The sequence below is a fragment of the Microcaecilia unicolor genome, chromosome 12, assembly GCF_901765095.1.
Source record: "Microcaecilia unicolor chromosome 12, aMicUni1.1, whole genome shotgun sequence".
NCBI classification, from domain to species: domain Eukaryota; kingdom Metazoa; phylum Chordata; class Amphibia; order Gymnophiona; family Siphonopidae; genus Microcaecilia; species Microcaecilia unicolor.
In genome coordinates, this window is record NC_044042.1 from 15980933 (window position 1) to 15994620 (window position 13688).

Below are 13688 nucleotides of genomic sequence, written 5' to 3' on the forward strand. Positions count from 1 at the left end.
GTAAATCAGGGCACTCTCAGAACCTAGCCCCAATATAGAAAAGATGTGCCCCCACACATTTAAACCTGCTCCAAAAAGGGGTGTATGTGTACCCACATACCATACATGTATATCGCAACTCCATATGGGTTCCAGAATATCTACACAGACTACGTATATGGCTATACAATTTTGTAAAACTCTTTTCCATATGAGAAATACCACTACAGCTTCTAGGAACCTAATTATTCTATGAAGGCATCAAAAAGGTTCATCAACAGCTGGTAGGCAGCTTTTAATTCCAAAAAGGCAACCCATTAATATCCAGAGATTTAAAAGCAACATTGTTCATGATGTCCACAGGCTCACATTACATAATGTGCAGTGAATGAGTCTCCAATTAGATGGAATTTGAGTATTCTCTAGCCCTATTCAATCTAGGCTAAAGGCCCATCTTTCTCTTAACACCCTATTCAGCTGCTCAGTACCCATTTTTTTTGTTTTAATCATTCCCATAAAAAATGAGACTCCATATTATTTGCCCATCTTGAATAAATTGTAAGCTCTGTCAAACGTGGCCCGTCTTGTGTTGTGTATAGCACTGCAGAAATAAATAGATGTAGTAGTAAAGAGGAAGTCTTGAACGTGCAAAGATGGCCACAACTGCCCTTTCTGTAGGCTGAGCCATGAGATTAGAAATTTGTTAGTGCCTGGGGCAAAATGCTTCCCAGCAAACGTGTCAAAAAGCTAGTTCTGTCATAAATTTTGCAATTCTCTGTACTGTACTCCCAGCTCAGCTACATCCCCTGATTGAACTATTTGTTCAGCTGTTCCACCCTTATTCAGTAGAACTGGGAATTTGAAGAGGCGTTGGCTCAGTACTGGCATTATGCCTTAATCTACCCAAAGTGATGGGTTTGTTTGGTCTTTTCTGGTCATCAATTTGTTAAAATTACTGCAGCCCAGGATACAATTAGGTTACAATCAGCTCCTGGCAACAACAAAATATCTCACTGAAGTGTGCTGCACAGACTACAAGTCAACTGGAACCCATCACTAAGGGTCAGATGCACAAAACTTACCATGCCAGAAATGTGCGATCTTCACTAGTTCTGGCTAGTTTAGTGAGCACGGTGTTCAATGAGAAATACACAAAGGGGGTCTACATGCTTTTTACCATTTACGGTAGCACCCAATGAGGATCTTATGCAAATGTATTTCAACGTGCATTCCAAGCAATGCACAAAAAGGAGCACCCATAACAGAAATTTTATAGGAGACCAGGAGCTGCTGTAGCATGATGGTAGCTACCTGGCACAGCAGTCTGCTGTTGTGTTTGCATGTGTACGTTATCTTGCAACAACAACAACAAAAAAAAAAAGGCAGTTTGTCCACAGAACCTGCACAGTTTTTATATATGGCTTTCATACATGCAGGTAAAAAACAATTAAGCTCCCAGGGTGTGAAAAGTTGCCATGAAACCCTACAAAAAGAAGTTGCCACTTGCCATGGAACACTGTGGAGGCTCGTCCACAGCACACAAGATTTTTGACACACACATTGCATCGATGCTTTGCAAGTTACTGTTTTATACATTCGCTAGGCACTTTCCCTACCGGGCCACGCAATTTCAACAATTTCCTTGCAGCATCGCTATTGAGAGCTCAGTAACTTTTTTCGGGGATTGAAAAGCACACTTTTTTGCAGGGGCTTTTGTGCATCTGGCCCTAAGTATACTGCAACAATAAACCAGGTCTTTTAATTGATTCCAAGTCTCATCACGTTCTAACTCCTGTAACATTTGTCCAAACTGGTATTAGACATTTCTATTACTGGACAACATGAAAAAAGCACATATGGGCTGAGCTGTTACTTTATTATTCCTATAAGAAATTTGTGCTTTTGGTATTTCTGTAAAAATAAATTCTCTTTACTTTAGTCCCACCAGACCAGTCTAGAACCTGTGGGATATATGAGGATGTGCGTGTGTTGCAGAAGAAAATGGCATATACCCAGAATGCAAATCTAAAAGCACAATAATTTCCTGGACATTGTCTTCTATTCTGTTTCAAGTTTTCACCATTTTCTGCATTTGAAGTTTCATACTGTATATGAGAATATTTGTATTTCATACATGCCTACAGATATTAGCCTTTTGGTCCATTTAATTTACTACTTTTATTTGCTAATTGTTTTACTAACAATTTAGGTGTGTTTTTTATTAATTATATACAATATTTTTCCTCTCTCTTTATATTGTTTAACAGTTGCTAATACAGCCTACATCTATGTGGCTTTGTGGTGTAGTGCCCTCTTTAGAATGCAATGATAAATTTGCAGCAATACGCTGGTTGACAGGCACAACGCTCATATTCTAGACTAGTCTGGTGGCACTAAGTTAGTTTAATCCTCTACAAATTTCTGCTTCTGGTATTTCTGTAAAAATAGAGTAAAAGCCCAGCCTATGTGTGCTTTCCTTCTGGCTACACAAGCACATCCTCATATATTTAAAAAGCGGCAAAAAAATAGTAAGGGCACTGATTAGCAGCACACAATGTAAAGTCCATTCAATTCCCATGGGCTTCTTCGCTAATTGGTAGCATCACTTTGAAAAAGGAGCCCTAAGTGAACAAATACTGAAAACATGAGGATATTCTAAAAATATTCAAAAGATGATGCAGGGCTGACGTACTCACACACAAAAGCTCCCACTTGGACAAGATGCAACAGGAATACTTGCTAGCTGTCCAAACAAGCCTATTTGTGCCCACACAAAGGTCAAAGAGCTTAGTCCTTCTAAAATATTAAAACCTACCTATATAAGGTTATCATTAAAAAAAAGCTTGGTAAAAGAATAGTTGTAGAAGGAAATGTCTTCACTACATGAGGCACGTTTTGTGTTCATTAACCATGCAAATTTTAAAATACTGCTAAAAATGCAAAAAGTTTTATTTCAAGTACATAAGTATTGCCATACTGGGACAGAGCGAAGGTCCATCAAGCCCAGCATCCTGTTTCCAACAGTGACCAATCCAGGTCATACCTAGTAAGATTCCAAAACAGTACAATACATTTGACGCTGCTGCTTATCCTAGAAATAAGCAGTGGGTTTTACCAAAGTCCATTTTAATAGCAGCTTGTGGACTTTTTTAGGAAGCTATCCAAACCTTTTTTAAACCATGCTAACTGCTTTTACTACATTCTCTCTGGCAAAGAATTCCAGAGTTTAATTACAAGTCGAGTGAAGAAATATTTTCTTCTGTTCGTTTTAAATTTACTACTTGTAGGCTTCACTGCGTGCCCCCTAGTATTTTTGGAAAGAGTAAACAAGCAATTCATGTCTACCCGTTCCATGTCACTCCTTTTATAGACCTTTATCATATCACCCCTCAGCCATCTTCTCCAAGTTGAAGAGTCCTAGCTCCTTTAGTCTTTTCTCTTCTACAGAAGTCGTCTCATCCGTTACCAACCGAGGCTAGAAGAATTTTTAAGATACAATGATTTTTAAATATTGTATGAAGAAGCTCCATTTTATATGACTGAGCTGCTAATATTTCCTGCAGTTATTAATTTATGATTTTTTTTTTTTGGGGGGGGGGGGGGGGGGAATCAATTAAGGTCATATGTCCCCAAGAAGAAAGGAGATGCAGCATACATGGAAGTTCAAACTTGACTTTCCAGACAGCAACATAATGAATTTATTTATTAAAAAAGGAGAGATAAATTAGAGGATATTTCAAAACCAAAAAGACCTGAGGTGAGGAAGCAACTTCCCATCCAATTATATAAACCCCTTTCAGGGAAAGGAGAAAACAGCAGTAACAGGGGAGGGACATAGACTCCTCTGAGTTATCGTTCCTACTCTAGATCTTTTCTCAATTTAGAGCTTAAAAACTCAAAGGTACCCCTCTGCTTAGCTGACACTCAGTTATCCACTAGGTCAAGAGCTGCATGCTCTGTCGCCATCCACTGGAGACAAACATTCTGAGCATGTAAGGCTGCATGGTGTCATTGGGTGAAACATGAGTTTCTCCACCTGGTGGTCAACGGGCACAAACCACAGATTCCAACTGCTTTAGCGAGATCGCTAAGGAAGGAAAAATGAGTTCTTACCTGATAATTTTCTTTCCATTAGTCCCAACAGATCAATCCAGAGACTTGTGGGTTAAGTCCCTCTCCAGCAGATGGAGATAGAGAGAGAAGTTCATATGTGGTCATGCGCAGCCAGTTTCTTTTCAGTATGGTTGATACCAAAGCAGTGAACATTCAGAAATCCCAATTAATTCAATTTGAAACCTCAACCGCCAAGGTGGGAGGAGCAGTATACTACTGGAGACTGCAATAATCGTGTGTCTATATATAGTCTTCAGTTTTGTTTTTTTGAAGGAAAGAAACCAAAACATAGGAACTCTTCCATTACTCAAACTCGAAAAATCTGAACCCACAGGAATTCCTCGATAAAGAGAGAGCCTCTGGATTATCTGTTGGGACTAATGAAGATCAAATAAGAACTAAATTTTCCTTCCATAGCATCCCACAGATCAATCCAGAGACCTGTGGGATGTACAAAAGCAGTCCTCAAGAAGAGCAGGGTAAATCCACCCCAGAAAAGGACACGCCGCCATGTCCAATCTATAATGTTTGGTAAAGAAATGTACCAAAGCCTACGTGGCAGCCCCGCAAATTTATTCCAAAGATACCACATGAAGCTTGGCATGAGAAGCTGCTTGCGCCCTCGTAGTGTGTGCCCACACTTGAAAGGAAGGAGACCTACCTGTGGCTAAGTAAGCCAACACTGTCGCCTCTCGCAACCAATGCGCCATCATGGCTTTGGACGCCACATCACCTTTCTTGCACCCAGAATGCGCATTCTGTCTCGCTGCACCCTACGCCTGGAATAAACTTCCTGAGCCCCTACATCTTGCCCCATCCTTGGCCACCTTTAAATCTAGACTGAAAGCCCACCTCTTAAACATTGCTTTTGACTCGTAACCACTTGAAACCACTTGCCTCCGCCTACCCTCCTCTCCTCCTTCCTGTACACTGATTTGATTACTTTATTTTTTGTCTATTAGATTGTAAGCTCTTTGAGCAGGGACTGTCTTTCTTCTACGTTTGGGCTCCCTGTCCCTGTGGTCCATCTCCAGCATTCTAATCTGCTCGAATGCCTGTGGCAAAAGTTGCCATTCGCCTGGGTCCAGCAAATTCTGACTGAGGAAGTCCACCTGCACATTTGCCGATCCCGCCGGCAGCAGGATGTCAAGATGCTGACTACTAAAATGCTGTGTGGTCCCAAGAAGGAAAATCACTCAGACCGCGCAAAACACAGCAGCCAGGCTGATATTTGGTAAAACACAATTCGAAAGTGCCAAACCACTCCGAGAAAAACCGCATTGGCTCCCAAAGAACATATTACCTTCAAAATTTGCACCCTGGTCCACAAAATTATCTACGGCGAACTCCCAGGCTATATGACAGACCTCACACAACCAGATCATCACGAAAATACCTAAACCTCCACTACCCAAACTGCAAAGGACTCAAATACAAAGCAACCTACGCATCCAGCTTCTCCTATATAAGCACACAACTACGGAACTCACTGCCAAAAGCTGTGAAAACAACCTACGACCATCTAAACTTCAGGAAATCACTAAAAACCAACCTGTTCAAAAAGGCATACCCTACTGACCCAACATAAATGCCTACACTCTGCAATACAGCAAAACCAAAGCTCGTAATGGACGCTATATAACCTCTCCTCTCTTCGATCCCCATTGTGACTGAACCTTAATCGACCACACCACCACCATGTATTTGTTTCTCTACCAGACTCAGCGAATGCCTTTACGGTACTATGTAAGCCACACTAAGTCTGCAAATAGGTGGGAAAATGTGGGATCAAATGTAACAAATAAAATACAAACGGGCACCTTGTCAGCTAGACCGGTGATGCAGTGAATGCGCAAAGGCTCCCTTTGTATTGCAGAGTGATTTTTCTTCTGGGACCACACAGCGTTTTAGCAGTCAGCATTCTTGACATCCTCCTTAAGTCTTGTCATCACAAAACAAGATTCAATTGACCCCTCGAGGCAGGCCTTTGTGCTGAAACATGGCCATGTTGGGTTGGTTTTTATACCTTTTATAATAAAGACTTTTACACTTTGATATCCTCCTTAAATCCGCCTTACTTTTGTTGTTCTGTTTCTCTTCAGTTGGATGTTCCTAAAGATTACAAAGCGTACGAACTCTCAGGATCAACCACAGGCATGGGAAGAAGTGGGAGAGGTGTTTTGACCCATGGGGAGCATCAGGAGAGCTGCTGACTTGCACTCAGAGAGGAAGGAACAAGGAGACAGGTTAGAAGTGCTGTGGGGTTGGGAAGGGAGCTGCTGCATTCACAGGGGGAGGGCAGGAGAGATGCTAGACTGGCAGGGGAAGGAAGGGGACAAAAGAAAATCTGGACCTGCAGGGGAAGGGGCGATGCAAAACTATCCAGGGGGACCCAGAGAGAGGGGGAGATGAGATGCCATAGTGAGGAGAGATGTGGGAGATGGAGGGAAGGGGGGACATGCTGGACCACGTTGGGCATGGAAGTAGAGAGAAAAGTTGGACACAGAGAAGGTTAGGGACACAGAAGGGAGATAGTGGGCATAGAGAATCATGACAGGGCCAGAGAGGGTGGGACACAGAAGACCAATGCTGAAGTTGGGGGAATGGGTGGTTAAGAACACAGAAGGAAGCCTATGGTCAGGGAAAAGGAAGATGTTAGACATGAGGAAGGGGGTGGGGGATGGAGGGGTAGGGATACAGAATGGAGATGTTGGGCAGGGGAATTGAGATGCTGAACATGGGGCAGGGTAGCGGCAGCGACAGAGGGGAGACAAGATAAATTTTAGACGGTGGAGAAATTGAAGAAAGATGAATGTGAAAGATCAGTACAAGACATAGGGCAGGAGGTGAGAAAAGAAACTGCAAATGGAAAGGAGGCCCTGGAAACAGAGTTAAGCAAAAATAAAGGTTGAGAAGATGACTGGCGATTACAACCAGACTACAAAGGTAAGAAAAATGGATTTATTTTCAGTTTAGTGATCAAATTAAGCCGGTCTTGAGAATTTGCATGGGAACAAGATGATTGGAATAATAAAAAATCACGGGACTATACAGGTAGGAAAATGATTTTATTTTCAGTTTAGTGATCCAAATTATGTCAGTGTTGAGAATTTGCATGTGTTGGTTTTATTTTGCACTTTACAGGATGACATGCATTTCTTTGTTTCTCTGGTGTTGCACAAAATGCAGAGTCCTGTATATCTGCTTTCAGTTTCTGTCTGCATGTTTTTTTGCAGTTCCATATTTTTAATCAGGTAAGAGTCATATTCTGTACTTGCAGCCGAGGTAAATGATGCTAGCATGTGGTATCTGTGTAGGAACTCTAACAGTCCATCTTGTTTCAGTTTCCCAGTAGCAGCTATATTGGTGATGTAATGTATTTCAGTAACATATTAAAATTAAAAAAAAAAAAACTACTTCTGAAGGTTACAGGTATGGGTGAGAATGGACTGGATCTTAGCAGGGACAGGCAGGTATGGGTTAGATTACAGTGGTGTGCCTCAACAATGTTTGCACCTTGTAAATGCGCCACAAGTTGAAAAAGTTTAAAAATCACAGTCACCCATCATATAATTAAAGGCTTGGAAGAGCCAGGCTTTCACCTGAAATATGAAGTAGAGGATGTACGAGTTAGATGTAGCTCCACTGGGAGCAAGTTCCAGAATGTGAGGGATACTCTTGAGAAGGCTCATTGGTGTATATCACATCATACATTTCTTTTGAAGAGAATACAGATAGTGATGCTTATTGAGGGGACCTTAGAGGTCTCAAAGATGTGTAAAGGGTTAACTTATTCTTTAAGTACTCTAGCCTATTTTGTCCAAGGATCTTGAAAATCAGTTTTAAATTTAGCCCTATAAGGTACTGGTAGCCAGTGTAGCTTTTGCAGGAAGGGTGTGCATTCTTCAGCATTCTATCAATCATGCTACAGCATTCTGAGTTAGTTGGAGCCCATGCAAACTTTTTGGTTTGACCAGCATACAGGGCATTAGAATAATCTAGTCTTGACCTTAAAATGGTATGCACCACATACAATTCTGACTCACCCAAACATGCCTCCTTGAAATTTGTGTTTGAGAATCTACATACAAATATTGCTACTTCTACATGAAGATGCTTCTAAAATGATTTCAGAGTACTGTAAGTGCAGAGTGGCAAGTCACACTAAAAAAAACAGTGGGCCTGAGAATTGGAGAATGAAGTTATGATTACCTAGCACATTCTCAAAGATAATGATTAATACAAGTAAACCAGATATTATGGCAAATGAGAAAGGCACAAGAACAGATCACAGGTGGTGTGGAGGAGTAATCTAAAGCACTGGGCTGACAACTGGGGAAGCTCGGTTCAAATCCCAGATCTGCTCTTTACAATCTTAAGTCACTTAACCCTCTATGATTTACATATATATATATATATATATATATATATATACACACACACACACACACACACAGTCAAAATTATATGCTGTTCCAGAAATCACATTAAACTTTATGTAAATTTACTTAAATTTGTGTATTGTGTTTATGAAGTGCTTTATTGCTTCATTACTGTTCTTAATTTGTATTTTTCTAGAAACTTGTCCTATTTTTTACTGTATGCTACTCTGATCTAATTGTGGCTTCAGCAGCATATAATTAATGTAATGTAAAATGCCAAGTGACTCTGCTATACTACATGTGGAGAAAAAGCTATTCAAGTATCAACAAATATAAGTGCGGTGGAAGAATACAGGAATTAACCTGGTCGTATTGCTTACCACTGCCTCTTGCAACTTCCAAGCACATCTTAATATGCTGCCCCCACATTAAAACCTACTCGAGACAAAAGCCGACTTGAAAACAATGATATAGCAAAAGGCACTGTACTATTTGCAGTAGTCATCACACAAAACTGGGAGCAACCACCTAATAGAAAAACGCTCATATCAGGAGAGTTAAAACGAATAAACCTGGCCACCTCCAATAATGATGCAATGTTTCTCAATACCAGCTAAAGATTGAGCCTGCAAATAGGTGGGAAAATGTGGGATACAAGTGCAATAATAATAAAGCGCTCAGCTGCATCTGCGCACAAATCACTGCGACAATGAAGGGAGAAATGACACAGAGGCCTATGAGAAGCCAAAAAAAACACGATACGGCATAGGACATGCACTTGACCGCTTCGCATTAAGACGCTCCGAGCTAGAAGCCGCTAAAAGGACTACCAATACCGTCACGACCCGCGGCGCTGCACTGCGCACGCACAAAGGCCGCCCCCACCCCTCCTCTCACTAGCACGAGACACGCGATCGTCGACAAACGGTCAACAAGATGCTAAAAACCACCCCTCCCACCTCACTCCCATTGGTCGCCCTCCATTACCCCACCCCCCTCTCCCTCAGTCCCTTTGTCCGTCAACCTATCAATCAAGCGTTCGGTCCCGTTAGCCGGTGAGAGCGAAAGAGGCGTACGAAGAAACACTAAAGCAGCCATAACACAATAAACAAAAACAAAAAAACCCCAGACTGAGGCCCGGGGCGGAAGTGACGCCCTGCCCCTTCTCTCTCTCTCTCTCTCTTGCGAAAACGCGAAGTGGCGCGGTCGGTGACTGAACAAAATCAACCCGCCACACCACCGACTCCAAGAACGCCGAATAACCCTCCGGGAACTTCTTTCCATGATATCCCTCTTGCCCGAAACTGGCGCTCACACTCGGCCAAGGGTGACAAGGGAAATCAGGGCAGCGGCCGCGGCTCTCTTCTTCCCCCTTCGTCTCGTTTCAGCCGCGCGCACTGGTGAAGGACGTTGCTTTTCACTTATTCCCCCCCCCCGTGTCCGGCTTCGAAATACTAAATGTGGGGGTTACGGAAGGGGAAAGAGCCCTGACTTACCCCAACAGCTTACAGCACTATCTCCAGCGCCGCCATAAGCAGCACGGCACATTACGTAGGAATAAAACACTTTGTTCTCGCGAGAACTTGACCCCCCCTAAGCCCCGCCTTCCGATGGCTAATGCTGCGCGCAGGCCTACGGATCGGTCGCTGAGAGCGTGCGTAACGTAACGTGGCTACGAATTGGGGGTAAACAGGGAGTGGGACACTACTACTACTTAACATTTCTAGAGCGCTACTAGGGTTACGCAGCGCTGTACAGTTTAACACAGAAGGACAGTCCCTGCTCAAGGAGCTTACAATCTAAAGGACAAATGTACAGTCAGTCAAATAGGGGCAGTCTAGATTACCTGAATAGGTATAAAGGTTAGGTGCCAAAAGCAACATTGAAGAGGTGGGCTTTGAGCAAGGATTTGAAGATGGGCAGGGAGGGGGCTTGGCTTATGGGCTCAGGGAGTTTATTCCAAGCATGGAATAAGGCAGAGAGCTCTGTTTTTCTTCCCTTCCAGCAAATATTTGAAAGGTATTAATCCGCAAACAAATCTTTTCCAGAGATGGGAAGGCGGTAGAGCGAGAGGACATGAAATGAGATTGAAGGGGGGCAGCCTCAGGAAAGATGTCAGGAAATATTTTTTCACGGAGAGGGTGGTGGACGCTTGGAATGCCCTCCTGCGGGCGGTGGTGGAGATGAAAACGGTAACGGAATTCAAACATGCGTGGGATAGGCATAGAGGAATCCTGTGCAGTAGGAATGGATCCTCAGCAGCTTAGCCGAAATTGGGTGGTGGAGCAGGTGGGGGAAGAGGGGTTGGTGGTTGTGAGGTGAGGATAGAGGAGGGCAGACTTATACAGTCTGTGCCAGAGCCGGTGCTGGGAGGCGGGACTGGTGGTTGGGAGGCAGGAAATACTGCTGGGCAGACTTGTGCGGTCTATGCCCTGAAAAAGGCAGGTACAAATCAAGGTAAGGTATACACATATGAGTTTATCTTGTTGGGCAGACTGGATGGACTGTGCAGGTCTTTTTCTGCCGTCATCTACTATGTTGCTATGTGGGTATTTTGTCACTTTATGGATTATTTGTCGGTCCTGCGGCCGATTCTCCCTTGCTTGAGAGATGAGGGAAGAATTTCACCTGGAGTTTTTAGCACTGTTCTCTGGCATTCCTCGGGTAACTGAGTTTCCCCTAAATCAGCAGCACCTTGTACGTGCAAATTGATTTCATGCACGTTCCTTGATGATATCCTCAAAAACCTGACTGACGATGAGATTGGAAAGCCCTCCACGAGCGCTTAACTTTTTCTCTTTTATTGGCAATGAGGCCCAGAACTTCCCAAATCTGTGCTGCAAACTCATAGTTGGGCTTTCAGGTTATCAGTAATAAATATGCATTAGATAAATTTAAATATGCTTGGTCTCCAGTGTCTGACTCCTGCATAATTGTTGTGCTAGCTCAGGACTTCACAGATCTGTTCTGGAGACTTAAGTATCATGTGTGCTTATGGTAGATACTTTGAAAACTATAGTGACGGTGGGGTTGTCAAGATAGCTATGGGAAGCCTTGACTTACCTGATCCTTGCGTTTAAGGATTTGAATTTAGCTGTCATCTAATCGAGAGTAGCTCGAGGTGAGTTATGTACAGGTGTTGGTAGTTCAAGCTTCTCCTTCTTACCTACAAATGCACTCAGTCTGCAGCCCCTCATTACCTCTCTTCCCTCATCTCCCCTTATGTTCCCACCCAAAACCTCCGCTCACAGGACAAATCCCTCCTCTCAGTACCCTTCTCCACCACCACCAACTCCAGGCTCCGCCCTTTCTGCCTCGCCTTACCCTATGCTTGGAATGAACTTCCTGAGCCCTTACGCCAAGCCCCCTCCCTACCCATCTTCAAATCCTTGCTCAAAGCCCACCTCTTCAATGTTGCTTTTGGCACCTAACCTTTATACCTATTCAGGTAATCTTGACTGCCCCTATTTGACTGACTGTACATTTGTCCTTTAGATTGTAAGCTCCTTGAGCAGGGACTGTCCTTCTGTGTTAAACTGTACAGCGCTGCGTAACCCTAGTAGCGCTTTAGAAATGTTAAGTAGTAGTAGTACTTCCCTGGCCTTGAAGAGTTTACAATCAGTTTGACCATTGCCTTAGAGCCCTGATGGCGAACCTATGACACGCGTGTCAGTACTGACACGCGTAGCCATTTTCAGTGACACGCGGCCGCATGTGGCCGCATACAGAGAAGCAGCGGAGTTCCTTGCTGACACCCGGGGCGGATCGCCGATGCGCCCCCCCCCCCCCCCCGGGGCAGCGCGCCCCCCCCCCCCCCGGCGAAATCACCCGGTGCATGTTTACCCGCTGGGGGTGTGCCGTGTGCGCTCCTATTGGCTCCCTCCCTGCTGCTCCCTCTGCCCCGGCTCCTCACTTCCGGCCGGCGGAGCAGAGAGCAGCGGAATGCCGTGGGGGACGCATCTCTGAGGGCCCTGTGATCACCATTACCAGCAACCATCATCCAATCTACTGTTCTGGGGTGTCGTGGATTTGTAATTGACCACCATTACTGAGATAGGTGAGGGGGAGGCTGGGAGAGGCGAGGGCATGTGCTATGGGTGCCGTTTCCCGCCATTAGAAATAGCGGCAGCCATCTTAATTTACATAAGGTGGTCAGTTAGGCTAGTTAGGGCTAACAGGCTATCTATAATTCTATCTTCTGTCTCTGCCCCCCTGATGGAGAACTCAAAAAATAAAAAACCAAGGTTAAGTAAAGGAAGTGGTAGTAGCAGTAGCCGACCCTTTCAAGAGACATGGACCGAGATGTATGGCATTTTGCGTTCTATGTACTGAAACGGTAGTAAGCAGAACGTGGAATATAAATAGACATTTTGAAACTAATCATTCCCAGCTCTTGAAAAAAAGTGAGGATGAACGGAAGGAATACATTTCCAGGCAGCTACACTTTTATAAGAGCCAATCTAAGTCCATCCTTAAATTTGTAAAAGGTTCTACAAATTTAACATCTGCAAGTTTGAGCATTGCTCACTCCATAGCTCAGCATGGAAAAGCACTCAGTGAGGGAGAATTTATTAAAGAAACTCTCCTAAGATGTGCACCAGTTCTATTTCACGATATGCAGAATAAAGATGCAATTATTAAGAGAATATCTGAGTTACCAGGAAATTTGGAGTGCCTGGATCTGATTACCAGACACTTTTAGCACCCTGAAAAATATAGCAATGGCTTTACTCACAATTTTTCCCTCTACGTACTTTTGTGAAACCTTATTCTCAGCGTTAAATAATATCAAAACCAACAAAAGAAACAGATTGACAGATGAAGTTAGTAGCGCTTGCTTGGGCTTGAAGTGTACAAAATACCAACCTTCAATTGAAGATTTAGCCAATGAAATTCAGCAACAAAAAAGTCACTAATAGGCAGATTAGTTAAAGAATTCCTCCTCCCCCTCACTTATCTTAGTTCATGGCACCCCACACAAGTTAAATAATATCAAGACCAACAAAAGAAACCGACTGACAGATGAACAAAGAAGTCACTAAGTAGGTAAGTTAAATAATTAGTTTTTGGTTTATTAAATACAGTTTTATATTACAATTATACATTTTTGTTATTTAAACTATAAATATCGCGAAATTATGGTTTTTTTTCTCGAAGTGACACACCACCCGAGTTATGCTCGGTTTTTTGGCGAATTTTGACACACCAAGCTCA

General features: G+C 43.3%; 1 protein-coding gene across 10 annotated transcripts in view; it reads right to left on the reverse strand.

The window, feature by feature from the left end:
- The window catches only part of CSDE1 (cold shock domain containing E1), a 181239-nt gene extending 171191 nt beyond the window's left edge, over positions 1 to 10048 (reverse strand). For all 10 annotated transcript variants that reach the window (XM_030221412.1, XM_030221409.1, XM_030221408.1 and 7 more), the window contains exon 1: positions 9971 to 10048. The gene's annotated coding sequence lies outside the window, so the exon portion shown is untranslated. The remainder of the gene's footprint in view (positions 1 to 9970) is intronic.
- Between the last annotated feature and the right edge of the window lie 3640 nt (positions 10049 to 13688).